The sequence below is a fragment of the Neofelis nebulosa genome, chromosome 3 (genome assembly GCF_028018385.1).
Source record: "Neofelis nebulosa isolate mNeoNeb1 chromosome 3, mNeoNeb1.pri, whole genome shotgun sequence".
NCBI lineage: Eukaryota > Metazoa > Chordata > Mammalia > Carnivora > Felidae > Neofelis > Neofelis nebulosa.
The window spans coordinates 162,542,140-162,562,332 of NC_080784.1; the positions used below are offsets into that span (position 1 = coordinate 162,542,140).

Here is a 20,193-nt window from a genome sequence, read left to right on the forward strand (position 1 = left end):
ACTCATTCAATCTCACCATTGGAAATGTTGACAGTCATATAGTAATGTGATTTTATTTTATTTTATTTTTTTTTTTTTAACGTTTATTTATTTTTGAGACCAGGAGAGACAGCATGAATGGGGGAGGGTCAGAGAGAGAGGGAGACACAGAATCTGAAACAGGCTCCAGGCTCTGAGCTGTCAGCACAGAGCCTGATGTGGGGCTCGAACTCATGGACCGCGAGATCATGACCTGAGCCGAAGATGTATGCTTAACCGACTAAGCCACCCAGGCGCCCCGAGTAATGTGATTTTAAAAAGGTTCCATTTATTAAGTGTTACAATGTGCCAAATATTATGAGGCATACAAGTATACTATAAGCTACTTTGTTTAAACTTGTATCTTTCTGAAATTTGTTAATAATTCAATAATAATAAGTGCTATACCTTTTTTATTCCATTTAATGACTCATGCACTTACTGATGCCAACAGTATTTGAGTTAAAGTCGTTGTTCCAACATTAAATCATTCTACCACATTTCACGATGAATATTTTTAGCAAATAACTATTTTTGTAGAAAATATGTTCCAGTAACTATTTTTGTAGAAAAATAGTAAAAAAATTTCTACTCTCTGTCCTGATTTTAAAACTATTTCTGGCATCCACGGTTACATATTTTGACAGTCATCTGAATCTAATATGAACAAAACAAACTATCAGGAACAAGGGAAGATACCACAGAAAGAGATAAAATAATTGCTTTGAAGTAAATTATTATTTACTACATGGCATAATTTAAATGCATAAAATGAAAGCCTTTTCAGAACAATTATAATATCTTTTGTAAGTGTATTTTAAAAATAATTATCACTATAAATTAATGGAGAATATTCCTAGCAATGTTATAAAGTGAATTGAATATTTTAAGCTTGATATTTTTGTGGTGTGGGGTGGGGTCAAAACAGCAATTTCGGATTCTGAGGAATGGTCACTTGTGTAAATTAGTTTAACCAACACTTTTAAATTGATAAAAATAACCTATCTTATTTTCACATTCCAAATGTGTAATAATGTTTACATGTGATTCACATTTTATTACATTTAATTAAATAAAATTATTCATACAAAGCACCAAGGTCATTACCTGGCACAAAGAAAAATGTACAGGATATTAGTTGCAACCCCTCACCTCCTAATTAAATTTAACAAAGCTATTAGTTGCATACTACTGTGCCCAACATTAGGCTAGATTGTCTGATTAAGAAAATATATTTTTTGTTTAAGATATAAATGTATCACATGGTTTGAGAAAAACTTTGAATTTTTAAAAATGTTAATTTATTTATTTTGAGACAGAGAGAGAGAGAGAACGAGTATGGGAAGGGCAGAGAGAGAGGGAGACACAGAATCTGAAGCAGTCTCCAGACTCTGAGCTGGCAGCACAGAGCCCAAAGCGGGGCTCCAACCCACAAACCACAAGTTCACAACCTGAGCCAAAATCAGACCAACTGAGCCACTCAGGTGCCCTAGTTTGAGAAAAACTTAAAAGACTATTATTCAATCCAACAAATGTAGATTGAATGTTCAAGCTAAAGCAAGTAGGGAAAAAAAAAAAAAAGAAAGATTATGGCATTGTCTCTATCCTTGAGAAGTTTTGCTGCCACAATTGGAGAATAAAACCATATTTACTTATTTACATAAGTAATGTACATAATGTGCATAATGTACATAAACGGTAGAGAGGTAGCTGTTTAGGGAAGGGCAGTAATGTGACCTGGAGCGGCCAGATAGAATGTGAACTGAATCTTAACGAATGGAGAAGGGTTGGATAGGCAGTGAAGAAAGAGAGCTTCCCGGAAGAGTACATGTTTGCTCATTCATAAACAGAGCAAGTAGTTTGTAAAACTATTTTAAAATATACTATACACATTGTGGTGTTTGCTGATGTCCTGTTAGGTTTGAGGTTATATGACCATTCCTTAATAGGTGCTTTGCTTAAGTTGTTTTCAAAATATCCTTGAGAAATTCCAAGGACTCAGAATAGCCAAAACAATCTTGAAAAAGGACAGAGTTGGTCAAAGTTTGTGCTTAAGCCTTCAAAGCCACTTAGAGGTTTAGCTTTTACCATTGGATGTGTGTGTGGCTTGGAGGCCACTCTACTGCTCAAATTCAGGGAGTTAACTTTTGTTGTCGTTGTACCTTTTCAGCCAGGAGCTGGTAACTTGGAGCTTCCCTCCCTGATTGCTCCTGAAAGCGGTTAGGGCAATATAATTAAAAACAAAATCTCTCAACTGAGAAAACTTCTCCACAGGTATAGTAGAGAGAGAAAATAAGTTTTGTTATATTTTTTTATGTTTATTTTATTTTTTAATGTTTATTTTTATTTTTATTTTAATGTTTAGAGAGAGAGACAGCATGAACAGGGGAGGGACAGAGAGAGAGTGAGACACAGAATCTGAAACAGGCTCCAGGCTCTGAGCTGTCAGCACAGAGTTCAACACGGGGCTTGAACTCACGAACCGTGAGATCATGACCTGAGCCAAAGTCGGACACTTAACCAACTGAGACAGCCAGGCACCCCAACAGTTTTATTATTGAATAAGCATTAAGCCAGACTGTGATGTACATCACAGGCAATCCATTAAGGGATTGCAAAAGGCTGAAAGAGATCTCACCCTTATATGTAGTCAAGAAGATACCACAATGCACGTCTTGTCAAGTAAGAGGACTCCACAGCACCTTTAGCGCACATAATTCATACTCGTTTTAGCTGGTAATTGGAGTGACCATTTGTGTTGACTAATGGGTTTTATCCAGGAGGAAAACAAACTTCTTATCTCTTTATGACAGGATGTAGTTTTGCAATGTGGAACGAGGCCCCCCTGAATTTAGGCTCCTACTTGCCCGCAGAAACTGGGAGACAGGAGTGTTCTCTCCCTTGATATGTACATTTCAGAGATGGCTCCCATCTTGAGAAAAGACATTCTTGGGTCACAGAGTAGAAAAGCCTGATCTAGTCTCCAAAAGGATTTATATACATTTCAAAGAGAGGAGAAAGTACTCACAGTTGTAAGTTTTCTAAAGTAAATGACCTTAAAAAAAAAAAAAGAAGAAGAAGAAGAAGCAAGAGAGATCTCTTCCCTTGGTTTTCAACAAGGAGAATTAAGCTTCTTATTTCTAGTTGTATTTGCTCTTACCGAGGATAGAACCTTTGGCAAGTACAACCTGTCAGACTGCCAAGGGATGACTGTGGTGTTATATTTAAGCCTGTTTTCCTAGGAGTTGCCCCTAAAAGCAGCTCATTGTTCAGTCTGTTTGGTCAGAGGTTATGTTTAAGACCCTTGTGCCAGTGATTTCTCCCCTGTGTTGATGAATCTGTGTCCAACCTGGGGAATGCTTTCAAGTTTGCCCTATGTCCTGATGGCTCAGAGTGGGGGCAGCCTAGTGTATATGCACAGCCTTCCCAACCCCCAGAGTTGACTCTGACCCAGGACACCTCTTGTTGGCTGCCTCTTTCCTTGATTCTCTCCATTAAACTTCTAGCTGCTCTGCTGTTTTGCTACATCAAGGAGCTGCCAGCCACTTCTTAATTGCCCTCCACTAAGATCTGTATTGTTTTTCTACAATGCCCTTAGGCATGGAGTTCTTTGCTCTCAGTTCCAAATAAAGTCAGTCTTTTGAGACAGAGCTGCACAGCTCTTTTCAACATGGCCTGCCTTTCCTCCAGGGCAGAACCCCTGTACCACTCTACCATAATTGGATGTGAGACCCTGCTTTCCCTAGAAGGACACCCTTGCTCTATGAGTATGCACTGAGATGGCAGAGGGAGAAGTTGGCAGCCTTGGTCTTCTTGGTGTGCCCCTCAAAGCATGGAACCTCCACCCTATGAGTGAACTGGGGTGGGAGTGATTGGGGAACCAGTATATTTGGCCTTCTGTGTCTGGGGTGGAGCTTCTGCCTTATGAATGGGGAGCTGGGTGGAGGAGGAGAGACCTGAACCTCTTAGCCACACCTGCCTAGAATAGAGCTTCCTAGAATAGATGAGAAACATCTGCACCCTGCCCATCCTGGGATGGAACTGTAGTCCCAGACTGGGAGCTGGCAGGGAGATGAAACTACCATTTTCTTGGCTGCACCGAATAGAGCTTCTGTAATGAAGAGCTGGGGGAATAGCGAAGTAGCCTGTGGTTAAAATACTACTATTTTTACTGATATTTAGCAGATTTCCTTGAAAGAATGTTTCTCCATTTGCTGTATGCTCTTATGACAATTTCTAGAGTCTTTAAATAAATGAAAATTATTTTTCACCAGTCGAATCGTTTTGCCAGACAGTTGAGGTCCTTACTCCATCATTCCAGAAATCCCATTTCTCACCTTCATTTTGAAATATATTTTAACTGGATATAGATTTCTGGAATTACAGGTTAACTTTATGTTATTGTTTCTTTAAATATTTTGAAGATGTTTCTATATTGCATTTTGATTTACATAGTTTCTGACAGTCTGCAGTCATTCATATCTTTGTTCCCTGTATGTAATGCTTTTTTTTTTCTTCCTGTCTTCAATATTTTTTTTCCTTTGGCTTTTGGCCTTTTGGCTGTAATTTGATCCAGTATATTTTTTTTCCAGTTTTTCTCACTTGGAGTTCTCTGAACTTTTTGGATTTGTGTTTGTTGTTGTTATTAATTTTGGAAAAATTCTCAGCCATTATCCCTTCAAATATTTCTGTTGAACATCCATTACATGCATATTAGACCATTCAATATCATCCCCAGAACTCCTGGATGTCCTGGGTTCTGGGTTTTTTTGTTGTTTTTGTTATTGCTGTTTGTTTTCTCCCCCATTTTGTTTTCACCTTGTGTTTAAATTGGGATAATTTCTGCTGATTTATCTTCAAGTTCACTGATTCTTTCATCTCTGCTACATTCACTTGCCTACTGGTCCACTGAAAGAATTTTTCAACTCAGATACTGTGCTTTTTTTATTTCTAGAATTTCTATTTGTTTTATATATATTCCCTCTTTGCTAAAATTCTCCATCTCTTATTCAAGCTGGCTACTGTTTCTACTAGAAAATTTAACATATTAACCATAATTATTTCAATCTCTATCCATTCGTTTTAACCTCGGTGGCATCTCTGTTTCTGCCTCTGTTGCCTGCTTTAGCTCTTGGCAATGACTTGGTTTTAGTTGCTTTTTGTGTAAAACAACATCAGAGACAAAGGTAAGAGGTAGTTACATCTGGAAATGGATGTGTTCCTTCTTCTGTCAGGTTAGTCAGTAGTTTAGCTGGGTTTATTGTTGCTGTACTTATCTTAAGTACAACATAGACTTCAAATTCCTCCATCAGAGAATTAGTGATACTTGTGGTTGGTATGGAACCTGACATGAAAAAAGGGTTTTTTTCTTAATTTTCCTGCTCTACCCTCAGCCTTCAGAGGGCCCTCCATACTTGTGCTGCAAAGAGTTCTTCTCTTCTTGCTCTTGTGCCCCCATTTCCCATAAAGTGGCATACTGTTATGGCTTGTTATTTAGTGCAATAATTATGGTGCGGACATGGGCTTTCTCAGTTCTCCTGCTCTGTTTTCAGTGATGGATAAGTGCTGTGTGCCTGGGCCTAGGCGCTAAGATTTTCTTAGCCTTTCTGCATTTTCATGGCAATACACTTTGCTTTGTGTTGGTGGGGAAGTCTGGCAGGAGCAAGTTTCTCACCTCACCTCCAACAGTTGAAGACCTTTTCTTTATATCAGCATAGGATCCTAGACCTGAGTAGGTTTTCTTCCCTGTTTCCAGCAGTATGTAGCCTTTATTTCTATATCTTCCTTAGTGGTAAAGAACATGCTCCTGCAGTGTGGGAGGTTGGAAGGTTTCCTATTTCTCTTCCAAAGGCATCAGGTCTTTGTCTGGAACATGAGGTGGAATGTTTCCTTTTCTTCTGCTGGAAGCTAATGTTTTTGCTTTTTATGAGAGAAAGGTCTTTGAAGTAGATGAGTTTTGATGTAGATGCCCATGGAAATAGCTGGTGAGAAAGTTCAGACGCCTTTTGTGTATGGGGTTCCTAGAGATTCTTAAGTGTTAAGCTAGTCCACACTCAGACTTTATGAATTCTTTGAAATTTCAGCTGTTTTCTTTTTACCTGCTTTTTGGACAGCTACCTCATCCTCCCACACTCTGTCAGCTCATCTGTCTTTGGAGGGGATCTTTACCTTTTGGAATTAAGCTTACCTGGTTATCATATGACCTCAGCTCTCTAATAGTGGTATATCGATCTATTGCAGTCATCACTCTTTTGGTGCCTAATTGTAACCCTTGAAATGAAATCACTTTAACTCCATATTGGTTCCTATGCCTTTGGGGATAACCCAGTAGTTTTGAAATGTTTCCTTTCTTTCTGACATAATAAGATGTCCCAGCCTCATTTTGTATCTTTCCTCCTCCAGACCTGGAGCTAGATATTTCTTCCTTTAATATATCTAGTTCCATTTGGTAAGAAATAATACCTAGAAATCACAATCTGAGAACTAAGGGTGCTCTTTGATATTGATTTATCATTGCTTCTAGGCCTTTACAGTGTAGAGAGCTAGAAAATATGTGCTTTCCTTTAACAGGAAACAATCCCATAGTTCATACTGGTATCTCTAGTTCAAGGCTAAGATTACTTAACATGTTTGATTTTATTCTTGTATTATTTTATATTACAATCAAAATCTTGGTTCCTAATGACACTAACAAGATATTTATTTGTTTTATCCTACAGTATATGGAATACTTTCAAAATAATGATGCCATTATTATTACTAACAATAAGATTCCTGAATGCAATTTAAGATTACTTTGCAATTCTTTTTGTCATTAGGATATATACTAGTGAAGTACTAGTGTCCAACTCAAAATCTACTTCCTCTGTGAGGCCTTTATGCTGACCCACACTGCCCCATGCCGTTTTTCCCCTCTGAACTTTTATAATTCCAGTCTTAAATCTCACATTCTGCACCTGATTCAGATGGCCTTGAATTGCCTTTTGCTTGTTTAGATACTTAAAATATGAAAGTTGAGAATAATGCAATTAGGTCAATCCTCCTGAGAGGTCTATGGAGTTAATTTAATTTATTATCCCCACAGTAAACTCTGAAGGGTAGGTGCATGTCTTCTTTTATATATCAGAAGGAAACAGTTTCCCTTACTACATAATCAAAGTTTAATTAAATTCTTTTGGGAACTTGTTTCAGAATGACACAGACTGAACAAACAGTTAGACCATCTTCCAGGATCACGAAACCAGACAGGTCTCCAATATCCAATGCCAAATGACAGGTGGGATTTGGGTCCAACAAAAGCTGGGCAAGATATTTGAGGATCTGTGCCAGTCCACTGAGCCTGGATAAATGAGCATGGATGGATCTCATATTCAGAAACCTATAAATTGGAAGTCTATTTTCCTCTTGACATTTAGTAACCTATTCCTTTAAAAATGTTTACTCATCTCATATAAGGGCAGGAGTGTTTGCCAAAGAGAAACAAGGGCAGGAGTATTTCTTTGTCCATGTATGGAACACCACACTTCAGGGACTTAGACAAGATGGGAGTGATAGAAATCAGAGCAAGAGAGCCCCAGGGGTGCCTGGGTGGCTCAGTCAGTTAAGTGTCTGACTCGATTTCAGCTCAGGTCATGATCTCCAAACTCACATGGAGCCTGTTTGGGATTCTTTCTCTTCCTCTCTCTCTCTCTCTCTCTCAAAATAAAAAAACTTAAAAAGGAAAGAAAAGAAAAGGAAAGAAAAGAAAAGAAAAGAAAAGAAAAGAAAAGAAAAGAAAAGAAAAGAAAAGAAAAGAAAAAAGAAAAGGAAAGGAAAGGAAAAGAAAAAGAGAACCCCAGGAAGCAGCCACATCCAGGAAGGCAGAGTGAGAGATGTGATGTGGTCACCTCTTCCATGCTTTCAGAGCTTGGTCAGCTTGTGTTTTATGTGGGTGAGTGGCAATTCTCTCCCATGTTCCCCACTGAACCAGAGTGAAGAACAAAGGGACTATAAGATCCAAGCTCTGACTGACTCTTACTGCTTACGTAGCATCAGAATAATCCCTAGAGCCCAGCACGATACAGCAGCTGCCTCCCTTGCCAACTTCATCCCCCACTCACTTGGCCCACTCCCTGTGCTCACTGGCCAGTTTATTTTTGCCTCCACGCTGACCACTGTACTTGCTGTGTGCTCTGCCCGGATGCTCTTCCCACACACTTCATGCTGGCAGGCCCTTTCTCATTGTTCCCATCTCAGGCTCTTATACCGCCTCTCAGACAGGCCCTCCCATCAAAATGACCTCTTTCCACCCAGTCTGCCACATGACTTTATCAAACCTTTCAGAGATTTTATTACTTTCTGACATTACTTGCATATCTGTTGGTTTTCTTACCATTGTCTGTCTTCCTCCCCCTGGGTTATCAGCTTCACAAGGCCAGCAACCTGGTATGTTTTGCTGGCTCCTATGTTACACTAGGCCTGGCACTTGGTAGGCACTCAATAAATATTTATTTTTAAGTTTATTTATTTATTTTTAGAGAGAGAGAAAGCAAGTGGGGGAGAGGCAGAGATAGACAGACAGATAGAGAGTCCCAAGCAGGCTCCACACTGTTAATGTAGGCCTGACACAGGGCTCAAACTCATGAAACATGAGATCATGACCTGAGCCAAAGTCCAATGCTTAACTGACTGAGCCACCCAGGCACCCCCAAGAAATATTTGTTGAGTGAATTGAATGAAGGATCATGAAATGAAAAAGTTATATATACATGTATGAATGAGTATGTGTGTGCATGCATTTATTTATGTTTTGATTTATTTCATGAAAGGGTATGAGTGGCTTACAAGAAGCACCCAGCCTTGAATCTAGGAATCAATTAATTTTTAATTTTATTGATACTTATGCCATTTTCATTGTGATCTGCTTATTCAATTGCAAAAAGAGCATAGATTTCATTTTCTGGTCCTTGACTATATAAAATGGCTGCTGCTTTTCTTCCTGTCAGACTGTTATCATTGCTACAATTGGTAGTTATTTATCAAATCAGCCACTGATTGAAACAGTATAAAAACCTAGGAGCAATGAAAAACAAATGGTATACTTTATCAACAAAAAGATCAATGAGTTTCCTTCAAATGTGAGAGTATTTGTCACCATTTTGTTGTTGTTCACCTACCAGGCTTATTTCCATAACATGTAAAATTTTAGTAAATTTGCATCTCTGTCATTATTCATGACCAGTGAAGACATAGAAAAAAAGAGGTTAGTTTAAAATTTTAAATAACATAATCGTCAGGCAGATTGCTGGATCCCTGTGAGAATTCCTTTTGCCATTCATGCAATATAAAAGATGTATATAATTGGTTTACTCCTTGTGTATAATTGTGTTTGGAAGGATAGCAGTCCAACATTATAGAAGGAATTAAAAGGGTGATACTGGGGTGCCTGGATGGCATCCGACTCTTGATTTTGGCTCAGGTCGTGATCCCAGGGTCACAGGATCGAGCCCCACATCAGGCTCTGTGCTGAGCGTAGAGCCTGCTTGGAATTCGCTCTCTCTCTCCCTCTGCCCCTCTCTTCTACTCTCTCTCTAAAATAAAATAAAATAAAATAAAATAAAATAAAATAAGTATGAGACTATTATTTGAGGTAGGGTCCAGGAAAACCCACTAATGTGGTTTTCAGTAAGTTGCTTATATTTTTGCTTACTTTTTGCTGCCTGTTTTCTTATCTGTAAATTTAGAGGGCTAGACCTCTAACCCTAAGCATCAACTTTGAGCTCTAAAATTCATTGACAGGTCTGCCTTCTTTCCTCCATATCCTTTGGTCATTTCAGAGGACACAGCAGACATACCCAAACTAACTTAAATTTCTTAAAATGATCTGTTATGGATTTGGGGAGAGTAGAGAAGTTTCAAGCAGAGCTAATGGGCAACACTGCTGACTGCTGGGAATCTTCAAGTTCATGTCACAGACTCAGCCATCTAAGCCCTCAAGTCTGACCTGTGACTCATGATCAATTTGTTGGAGACCTTGTTTAGAAGATAAATATCACAAGATATGGATTTTCCTTTTGATACTAAAAGGAATCTTCTTATTAAATTGACCATTTAGCAGCTGTATCTGGACATTCAAGCTACATGTGGGATAGTTATTTTTACTTAAATCATTTGCAATGCAGTTTATCTCAAAGTATGGTCTGTGAACTTCAAGCATCAGAACCTCCCCTGCAGGCTTATGTGGATGGCTCAGCTCATTGAGCTTCCCACTTCGGCTCAGGTCATGATCTCTTGGTTTGTGGGTTCTGCCCTGTATCGGGTTCTGCACTGACAGCTCAGACAGAGCCTGGAGCCTGCTTCGGATTCTGTGTCTCCCTGTCTCTCTGCCCCTCCCCCACTTGTGCACGCTCTCTCTCTCTGTCTCTGTCTCTCTCAAAAATAAATAAATAAACATAAAAAAAAAAGAATCTCCCCCTGTTGACTGTAGTGTGGCTAAAATGCAAATTCCTCTGCCTCACTTAAGACCTGCTGAATCAGAATCTGGTGGAAGGAGAGGGTGCCCAGAGATGTGCAAGTTTCACAAATTCTCCAGGTGATTCTTGTTCACACTCAGGTCTGTCATGTTGTTAAGTTCGAAATAATTCCTCTCTAACTATCCTGCTGAAAAGTATAGAAGCAAGGTAGACCTAAGCAACCTAGTAGGGCAAATCCTACATCATTATACTGAAAGGAAATGAGCTTGACCTCTGTAACAGGTAGATTAGCCTTGTAATGTATAATCCTTACATAACTTCATTTGAATATTTTTCTCCTTGATTTCTATTCTTGAATTTACTTTTGAGTGATTGTGAAAACACAAAGGATTTGTGTTATTTCTGCTTATTTAAGGCTGCTATTTAATTAATGGCAATATATAAAAGAATTTTATTCCCTTCTTAATGTTCCAAAAGTACCTACTAGGTTAATTTAATGCAATGTCAAGGGGCGATATTGTATATAATATTTTCTTTATAAGCCACTACCTCCCCCCAACCAAAAAATATAGAAAAAGAAACCCTTCACACTATAAATGTTTTTACATTAATTCATTCATATGATGATCATTATTCATGTATCTCTCTACTCTATTAATTATCATCATATATTTTCTAATTGTGGTAAATATGCTTAACATAAAACTTACCATCTTAACCATTTTTAAGTGTACAGTTGTTGTAAATATATTCACATTGTTGTATAGCCAATCTCCAGAATGTTTTCATGCTATAAAACTAAGATTCTATACCCATTAAACAATTCTCCATTTCTTCCTCCCCATAGCTCCTGTGTTTCTGTTTCTCTGAATTTGACTTCTCTATATACCTCATGTAAGTGGATTTATACAGTGTTTGTCTTTTTACAACTGCCTTATTTCACTTAAGATAATGCCCTCAAGGTTTACCCATGTTGTAGCATGTGTCAAAATTTCCTTTTTTAATAAAGGAAATGAATAATAGTTTAATGTATGGATATACCACACTTTATCTGTTCACCAATCATTGGATACTTTGACTTCTTCTACCTTTTGGCTCTTGTGAATAATGCTGCCATGACTATGCATGTACAGCTATCTCTACAAGACCCTGCTTTCAAATTCTTTGGATGTATATCAAGAAGCAGAATTGCTGGATTATATGGTTATTATATTTTAAATTTTCTGCGGAACCACCATACTGTTTTCCACAGTGGCTGCACCATTTTACCTTCCTACCAGCATTACTCAAGGGTTCCAATTTCTCCACATCCTCACCAACACGTGTTATTTTCAAAGACCATCAATATCATCAATAAGAGTTCTGGAACAAGGTAGAATTTTTGTAATTTTCCTTAGTTGTTTATTTCAAATTCATTTCTGATTAAAGAAAAATACTTTGTATCATAGCTTTATTTATTTGAATAAATACATAGTTACATATGTTTTATCAATCACACATAGTCTATAGTAAGACTCTTTTTTTTTTTAGAGAGAGAGAGAGCAAGTGTAGGGAGGGGCAGAGGGAGAGAGGAAGAATCTCAAGCAGACTCCAAGCTAAGCGGAGAGCCAGACACTGGGCTTGATCCCATGACTCTGGAATCATGTCCTTAGCTGAAATCAAGAGTCAGACTCTCAACCTACTCAGCCATCCAGGTGCCCCTGACTTTTATTGAACTAAGAATAAAGTCAAGTATTTACATGGTGATTTATATAGTGATCTGTAGTTTACAATGGGTTTTCATATCTTTTCTTATAAAAGATTTCATTAAAATTCAGTAAAGGCACTATGTAATTTTGTTAATAAAGTCTGGATATTAATATCATCCATATCTAAGCAGTAATAATCATTTGTTAATTTTTCTTTCAAAGTTATCTCACAATTTCTTTTCTTCCATTTTTCCTATGACCATCTCAGTGGTAATGAAAATAGCATGGACATTGGACCCAGAGACATTGGCCCACTTGGCTTCTTGGGATTGACCCATCCTAGTTATATGACCTTATTCAAGTCATCTTGCCAAGTGAGCTTCAGTTTCCTTACCTATAAAATGAGAATAATGATATCCACTTCATAGCATTGCTGTGAAGGTTAAGGGAGATAATATATGCCAAGTGCCTGGCACAAGTGAGGTATACAAAACATGTCCATCCCCTCCTTACATGAATTTAGTTCATTTAAAAAAAAAATAGGTCATTGTGTTTTTCAGAATGCAATGAGATCAATTCAAAAAGCAAGTCTTGTCTTCCAAAGCAAACTGAAGTTCTTCCAAGGCAAAGATTCCATCTCATTCATCTTTCCTATAGTCTCTCACACATGCTAAATAAGTATTCCCCAATTGCTAATCATTTTCACCAGGCATATATATTTATAAAGTACTTTTCAGTAATTTCTATGGATTATCATTCACTCTATGCCTCAAAAGAAGAAATGCCTTTTTCTACAATGTCACCAGTGGTCACCAGGGAAGGTAGATGACTAATTATGGCCTTCCTATGATGTCACTATGCTATGTTTTTCTGGATGGGGCTAGGCAGAGAATCAGAAACAAAACTCTTTTGGCCTGACATTATAAACTCTGGGGGAATGAGGCTTATGATTAAATTATAGTTTTCTCAGAGCCTGCTATTAGAAGTCTAATATATACTGTATTTAATTTTTAGTTTGCATATATGTAATTGAAACAGTCATTCTCAAATGAATATTTACATGCTCCCTCATAGTCTAGACAGTTGTTAATTTTTAGATTGAGGATATCTGTACTACCTCATACAAAAGGAACATCTCCCATTCATTGAGTGGCTAATACAAGGACACTACGTTAGAAGTTTCACATATGTTTTCTCATTTGGTCTTTAACAATGGCCCTATAAGTTAATTATTATACTCATTTTACAAATTAAAAACAAACAAACAAACAAACAAACAAACAAACGGGGCTCCATGAAGTTAAGGATTTGGCCCAGGGTCTCTTACATAGCAAATTGCAAAATTGAAAGTAAGATCTATCGATCTGATTCTAAAACTCCTACTCTTATAATGATACCAGTATTTTCCAATGAAGAGACAAAAGATAATACAGAAGCAAATAAGCTTGAATGATGCACATAAACATAAAAAAGAAAAAGGGCCATCATAGACACAGGTAGTGTGAAACATCACTGAACAAATTCAGTTATACAGTTCAGAAAAATACAATGTTTTTTTGTGAAAGAGAATTATTATAAAATTTTCTTTTTAGTGAAACCTGTATTTTGTCAGAAAAATATTTTTTAATAATTTGAAATTGTTGAAGAAGGCCAAGATATTTTAACTAATAGCTACATTAGACAAGCCAAACTGTTGTATAATGACATATACTCACACATGGAGAGGTTCTATTTTTTCCCTCCACAACATTTCCTTCAGAGACATTCGGAACACTTAGCTTCTGGGGGCTGGCTCTTCAAACTGGCTTGAAGATTCCTACTTATTTCAGGTATTTACTTTCCTAGGGGAAAATAGAAGCTCAGTGCTGATCAGATGTTTACCAATAAATTGTCTTGTTCTGGGTTCCATAAATTAAAAGGAATATGTAAAAATGTCTCATGCATTAAGAGATGAGAATCATGTATGGGTGGTAAATAAGACTTATGCCTATTGGTTATTAGGTAAATGGGAATTAATTTAGATCATCTTCTCTCGTGAGCAAAAACTATTCTGACCCACAAGTTCTAGCTCAAGTGTCATTATCCCCAAAGGTAATAATCATTCATTTTTGCCATTAGGAAGAATTTCTTAAAGTTACCAAAGATAGATTATCTATCTGCCTTTGATATGTTCGGTTTTAATTGGTGGCATGGCCCATTTCTTGCGAACATATGATTCTTAGCTCTATATGAATTTTAGAGTACTGTAAACATAGTTTAGATTCTCATTTTATTTGACTCCTGGAGAACCATGTGCAAGTCTATTGCCACAGTAGAATTAATACAAAATCCATGTTTCTGATTTGACTCTCCTTGTCTCCTGCTTAATTTAATTGATGCAGATATGCCTTTAATTTTAGTGACTTGGGTTCTCTTACAAACTGGGGGCATGGCAGGAACAGTGGACAATTCATGGCATCTTCACTTGTTCTTGGTGAGACCATGTCTTTTTCCAAAGGGGTCTCTGAATCATTCTTACAAAAATCATATGCTTTGTCCATGTGGTCAGTTCATAGGAGCTCACAGACAAGACCGAGTTCCTAGTGACATTCCACAATGTAGAAATTCTACGAGGAGGATGAGCTCATGGGAATAAAAAACTTCAGTTTCAGAATTATTGAAGCAATTTAAGTAGAATAAAAAATTTTTTTAAATTTGCTTTGGAATTTTATTTGGTCTTGTCTTTTTTTTTTGGTCAAGAGTAAATACCCTTTTTCATCTGCCATTTTCCATATTCTATACATATTTAGGATTTATCCTGTGTTAACTGAAGCCTTAAAAAGTCTCAGAGTTTTTTCTTACTTTGTGAGATCCACAAAAGTTTCCAAACAGTATAAAGTGAGAGCATTCAAGAAAGTTTTGAAACTCACATAACCAGAACCTTGCGTATAGAATCCGTATAGAGTTAGTCTGCCGAACTGTTCGCTATGAGGTTGACCTCTGTCCTCTAGAGTAGGCAGTTGCAATGGAAGCATTTGTATTGTATGTAACAAAGGGAAAACTCTAGAGGAAAAGTCACTTAAATAAGAGACTGCATTCCAGGCATGTCCAACCTAGAATATTCTCTTTACGTCTTTTAAAATCTTAGAGGATTGTAATTCACTCTACCATGCTACAGAAAGTATTTAAGAGGCTCTAAATTCTGATACATGGGCATTGGGCAATATTAATAATATTATTATAATATATATTATATATAATAATATATAATATAATATATTAATATTATAATAATTATATTAATAATTATTTTGAGAAACACAAATTTTAATTTTTTTTTTTTCAACGTTTTTTATTTATTTTTGGGACAGAGAGAGACAGAGCATGAACGGGGGAGGGGCAGAGAGAGAGGGAGACACAGAATCGGAAACAGGCTCCAGGCTCCGGGCCATCAGCCCAGAGCCTGACGCGGGGCTCGAACTCACGGACCGCGAGATCGTGACCTGGCTGAAGTCGGACGCTTAACCGACTGCGCCACCCAGGCGCCCCGAGAAACACAAATTTTAAAACCAAAGGAAATAACCCTGATGGACCTTGAGGGAGAAAGAAATTCTGGATAATTGAAGAGAATGAAGTCTAATTTATGAAAGTTTCTTATACACAGCACTATCCCTGGCATATATGGACCCATCTAGAACATGGAAGTGTACAATAGAAGTCAGAGGCATAGAACCTGACTCAAGAGAAAAAGGAGAAGATCTGAATTTGGACCAGAACAAAAGCACAGAGCACTATGTCCTACTGAGGAAAAATCAATAGTTAACATCAGACCCATACTCTATGCTGTTTAAAAATTGTCATTTAACTATTTATCTTATACGTGAGTTGTTTATGGTCTGTCCCATTTAGAGTTGATATTTTCTTAATTAATCATTTTATAAATAGTTCTTATGCAGAATCCCTTAAGATACTGGTAAGTTGGGATATCAGGACTAGAAGGACCCAAATGACTTTTCCACCTGCCATCTAGATTCCCGGATTGGGTAGGCCAGTCATACACAGCATATCCATGTTGATTGATTAGACCCTTGGATTGAGGAGCACATTAACCCTTTAAAATGACTTTTGAGGGGCGCCTGGGTGGCTCAGTCAGTTGAGCGTCCGACTTCGGCTCAGGTCATGATCTCACACTCTGTGGGTTTGAGCCCCGCATCGGGCTCTGTGCTGACGGCTCGGAGCCTGGAGCTTGTTTCAGATTCTGTGTCTCCCTCTCTCTGTCCCTTCCCCGCTCATGCTCTGTCTCTCTCTGTCTCAAAAATAAATAAAAAAACATTAAGAAAAAAAATTTTTTTAATGACTTTTGATCCTCAAATACATTTCCTTTGTGAATTAAACAACTAAACATCCCTCTTCTAGATTAGTGGAGTAGAATGCATTTTATTCCCCCAAATTTGTTTCTAGTGGAAGCCAGCACTGAATTCAGGAGAACTGCTTTAGATCTGTTATGTGCCTGTCCTACAGAGGAGGTCATTAAGGAGCACCTAGTCAAGCAGCAAGTATGGAGTGAGTATCAGGCCAGACTTGCAGCTCAGTAGATGAAGATAGGAAGCTGACCCACTGGCTCAGGTTACTTTAGTGATTGAAAAACACAATTAGAAGGCATTTCAGCATGCACTTAGAAGTGCCTCCGTAGAGTGCAAGGCATGGGTTTATTTAATGTTTGCTTAAATAAATGATGCCACACCTTAACTTGTTCAAAGCTCCAACTGGTAACTTCCTCATACTGGAAAACATAATTGAAACTTGATAAGATAGATTGTTGTTTTTCATTGAATTGTGTATTTAAGAGTTAGTTAGTAAAATGGTATCACTTCACATTGGAAATTGTTCTCAGTATATTTGCTAGTGATAAAAGCAGTCTATAAAACTATGATTGATATGGTTTCAATAAAGATGTATATGCATTTTTACAGCATAGTGAATGGCACAAAATTTTAATGATAATCTGTGAGTGTTGTCTTTTTTTAGTGTTTTATTTTATTCTTTGTGTATTCTTGTATTTTCAAAAATATTTTACGTAACAGATTACTTTTTTAATCAGAAAAAAAAAATCTTTAAAAATTCCAGTTCTGCCTAGATTGATGTTTCTGTAAGATGAACTTTGCAGATTTTAAAAGACTAACCTAGTAAATTAAGAAGGGAAAGTTCCTAAAGAGAGCTTCATGTTACATGAAACCTGGCAAAGTTAAAAATGTCACTATCATAAGACACTTGAGTAGATGCTTATTGGTGCCCCCACTTCTCATACCCTCAGCCCACCTCCAATTTCAGCAGTTAGCTCTGGCATGATGATAGCTTTCCACCTCCAGTGCCCGCTCTGGGATTGGGATTTTGTAGATAAATGCCTCAGCCTCCCAATCTTTGGTGGAAGTTTCTTGAGGTGTTCCTTAAAGGGTCTTGTGTTAGTTACATATTGCTGTGTGATTAGTTACCAAATTGCCTCAAACTTGATTTAAAATAACAAACATTTCTTGTCTCACAGTTTCTGTAGGTTGGGAATCAGAGAGCAGCTTAGCTGGGTGGTTCTGACTCAGGATCTTTCACGAGGCTGCAATCAGTCTGTCAGCCAAGGCTGCAGTCATCTGAGGCAGGATTGACTTCCAACACATTCATGTGGCTGTTGGCAGGAGGCTTCCCTTTGCCGTGTGGACCTGTTCCTGGGCTCCTACCACATAGCTTCCTCCAGTGTGACTGGTCTGAAAGAATGAGGGCCAGTGCCCAAAATGGAAGCCATAGTCTTTTTTATGACCTAATCTCAGAAGTGACATACCATCACTTCTGGCGTTTGCTATTGGTTACTCAGATCAACCCTGGTAGAGTTTGGGAGGACACACACACACAGCTGTGACTATAAAGAGGTAGGTATCACCAGCAGGACTGAGAGATCAACAGATAATGCATTGTTGGGCTTTTCTTCTTCCGTATGTCACCCTCCTTGTTACCTCCCTCTGTTTCCTGAGATCACCCTCCCCCCAACCCAGACCCATCCAAAACTGACTGAAACCTAAGTCTGACTAAGATTCTCATTTAAAGGAGCCCTACATAAGAGAAATCCTGGTCCATTATACAAAATGTCAGTCAAGGTCTTCCTTGAATTTTGTTAGTTTAGAAAAAAATGACCTCACTGCAATTTTTTAACTTTTTGTTTGGAAAGAATTTAAAACATCAAGTTGCAATGATAGTATAATGAGCCCCCATATACCTTCACCCAGATTCACCAATTTTTAATGTTTTGCCACCTTTACTTTTATTCTCAATGGCCAATATTTTAAATCTAAGTAAAATATCAAGTATCATTCATGCTTTGCTTTTATTCTATATTCAAAGTGTAATTTAATTTAATTTCATTTTTATTTAATTTGTACTTTTCTCAGGGGATGCCCCTTAATCTCCTTCCATTTGGTTTTCTTGTCTGAAGTGTGAAGATAATAACATTTATGGGTTAGGGTTGTTATAAGGGTTGAGTGAGTCAGTATGCACAAGGCGTTCAGCACAGGGCCTGGCACACAGTAAGCATTCAACAAACACTAACCTTACATTCATTCATTTTTATTAACAAATATTTATTGAGAAAGTTGTTGCTATTGTTCTTATTATGTGTCTTTGATGACTGATAAATAATTCAATCCCAGGCAGTAAGCACCAGTAGGAGTTAAAATTGTAATATGTTGACACAGATGAAATAAACTAATGTTGGAGTTTTGCTTCAAAATAATTTGCATGAGAGTGGGTAGGGATGTAGATGAAACAATATTTTGAAGCTGAATGATGGGTACATGAAGTTTCATTATATTATCTTCTTTTTTGTGTATGTTTGAAATCTTCCATAATACAAAGTTAGAAAAAAAAGTACAAAGACACAGATGTACATATCAAATTAACCACTCTCAAATGCCTAGTAAATGTCACATTTTCTCCGAGTTGGGTCATTTAATGGGCTTGAAAAATAGTCAAATGAGACAATGAATCTTAAGCTTCTGTCAGCCACAGAAGTCGGCTTCCTATACCTGCACCATTAATTTGGCAGCCACTATTCCACCTTATTTTAGTATTGAGCTTTGACAGAAATTATGTCCAGACATTTTACCCATAGGCTATGAACAATAAATTGTTTATTTATGTCAGGTTTATTTCATTATATAGGCATTCATGAAATTATATTTATAAATTTATAGATTTATATGTCTTAAATCTAATCAGTGTAAGCCTTAATTAATGGGAGCCCAAACATTTTCTATGCAATGAAGCTGGTATAGTTTAAATTTGTATTAAGAATGGCTGGCTATATTCTGAGAGCCAAACAGCAAAATTTTCTTGAATTATTATTTTACTTTATTACTTTGATAGGAAGAAAGAAATATAAACAATAGAAAAGTGCTAAACTTGTATAGTTTCCAAGATAGAGGACCCTGAGCTTTTTTAGGTAACCTCTTGAATGTGGTCTTAAAATGACTTTTCAGATGAACACACATGTGTTCCACTCTTCCCACCTTCTCCAAAATCACTCCATTAACTATCTCCTCCCCAAACTGATTCTTCAATCTCCCTCCACATTCTTGCTTATTGTGGTTTTGTGGACTAATCTGATCTGGTATTTCTTATCTGAAAATACAACAACTCTCCCCAGGCACCAAAATCTTGCTGATGCACAGGAAGAGGACAAGAGTATATGGTGTAGGTAGTAAGACATTGTGGACAGAGAAAACAGTGGCTGCTCAATGTCCCAAAGGCAGAGGACATGAATAGAGGCACTGGTTTCCTTCAAGCTCCTCCTCACAAGGCCATCTTTGGGCAGCATGTTCCAGGGTAAATGAGACCAGATATATGTTTAATAATAATAGAGGAGGCCCCCAAGCAACTCTGAATAGGCCAGCAAGTAAAGAATAAAATAACAAATTACACAAAGAAATATCAGCCAAGGGTTTGATTGATCCCCTTTAAGCCCAGAACCAGCTCTAGCCTCATTCTTCATGATCCGTTCTGCCTACCCCTGCTTA

At 37.5% G+C, this 20,193-nt stretch overlaps 1 protein-coding gene across 5 annotated transcripts in view; it reads left to right on the forward strand.

Moving 5' to 3' along the window:
• Window positions 1-20,193, forward strand: part of NMU (neuromedin U) — a 182,537-nt gene that overhangs the window by 72,249 nt on the left and 90,095 nt on the right. For 2 of the 5 annotated variants that reach the window (XM_058722552.1, XM_058722554.1), the window contains 2 exons: window positions 10,520-10,588; window positions 11,317-11,363. The exons of 2 other annotated variants lie outside the window; for them this stretch is intronic. The gene's annotated coding sequence lies outside the window, so the exon portion shown is untranslated. Of the gene's footprint in view, window positions 1-10,519; window positions 10,589-11,316; window positions 11,364-11,697; window positions 11,842-12,440; window positions 12,532-20,193 lie in introns of those variants that run through there. One more of the 5 variants, XM_058722555.1, reaches the window with a different exon arrangement.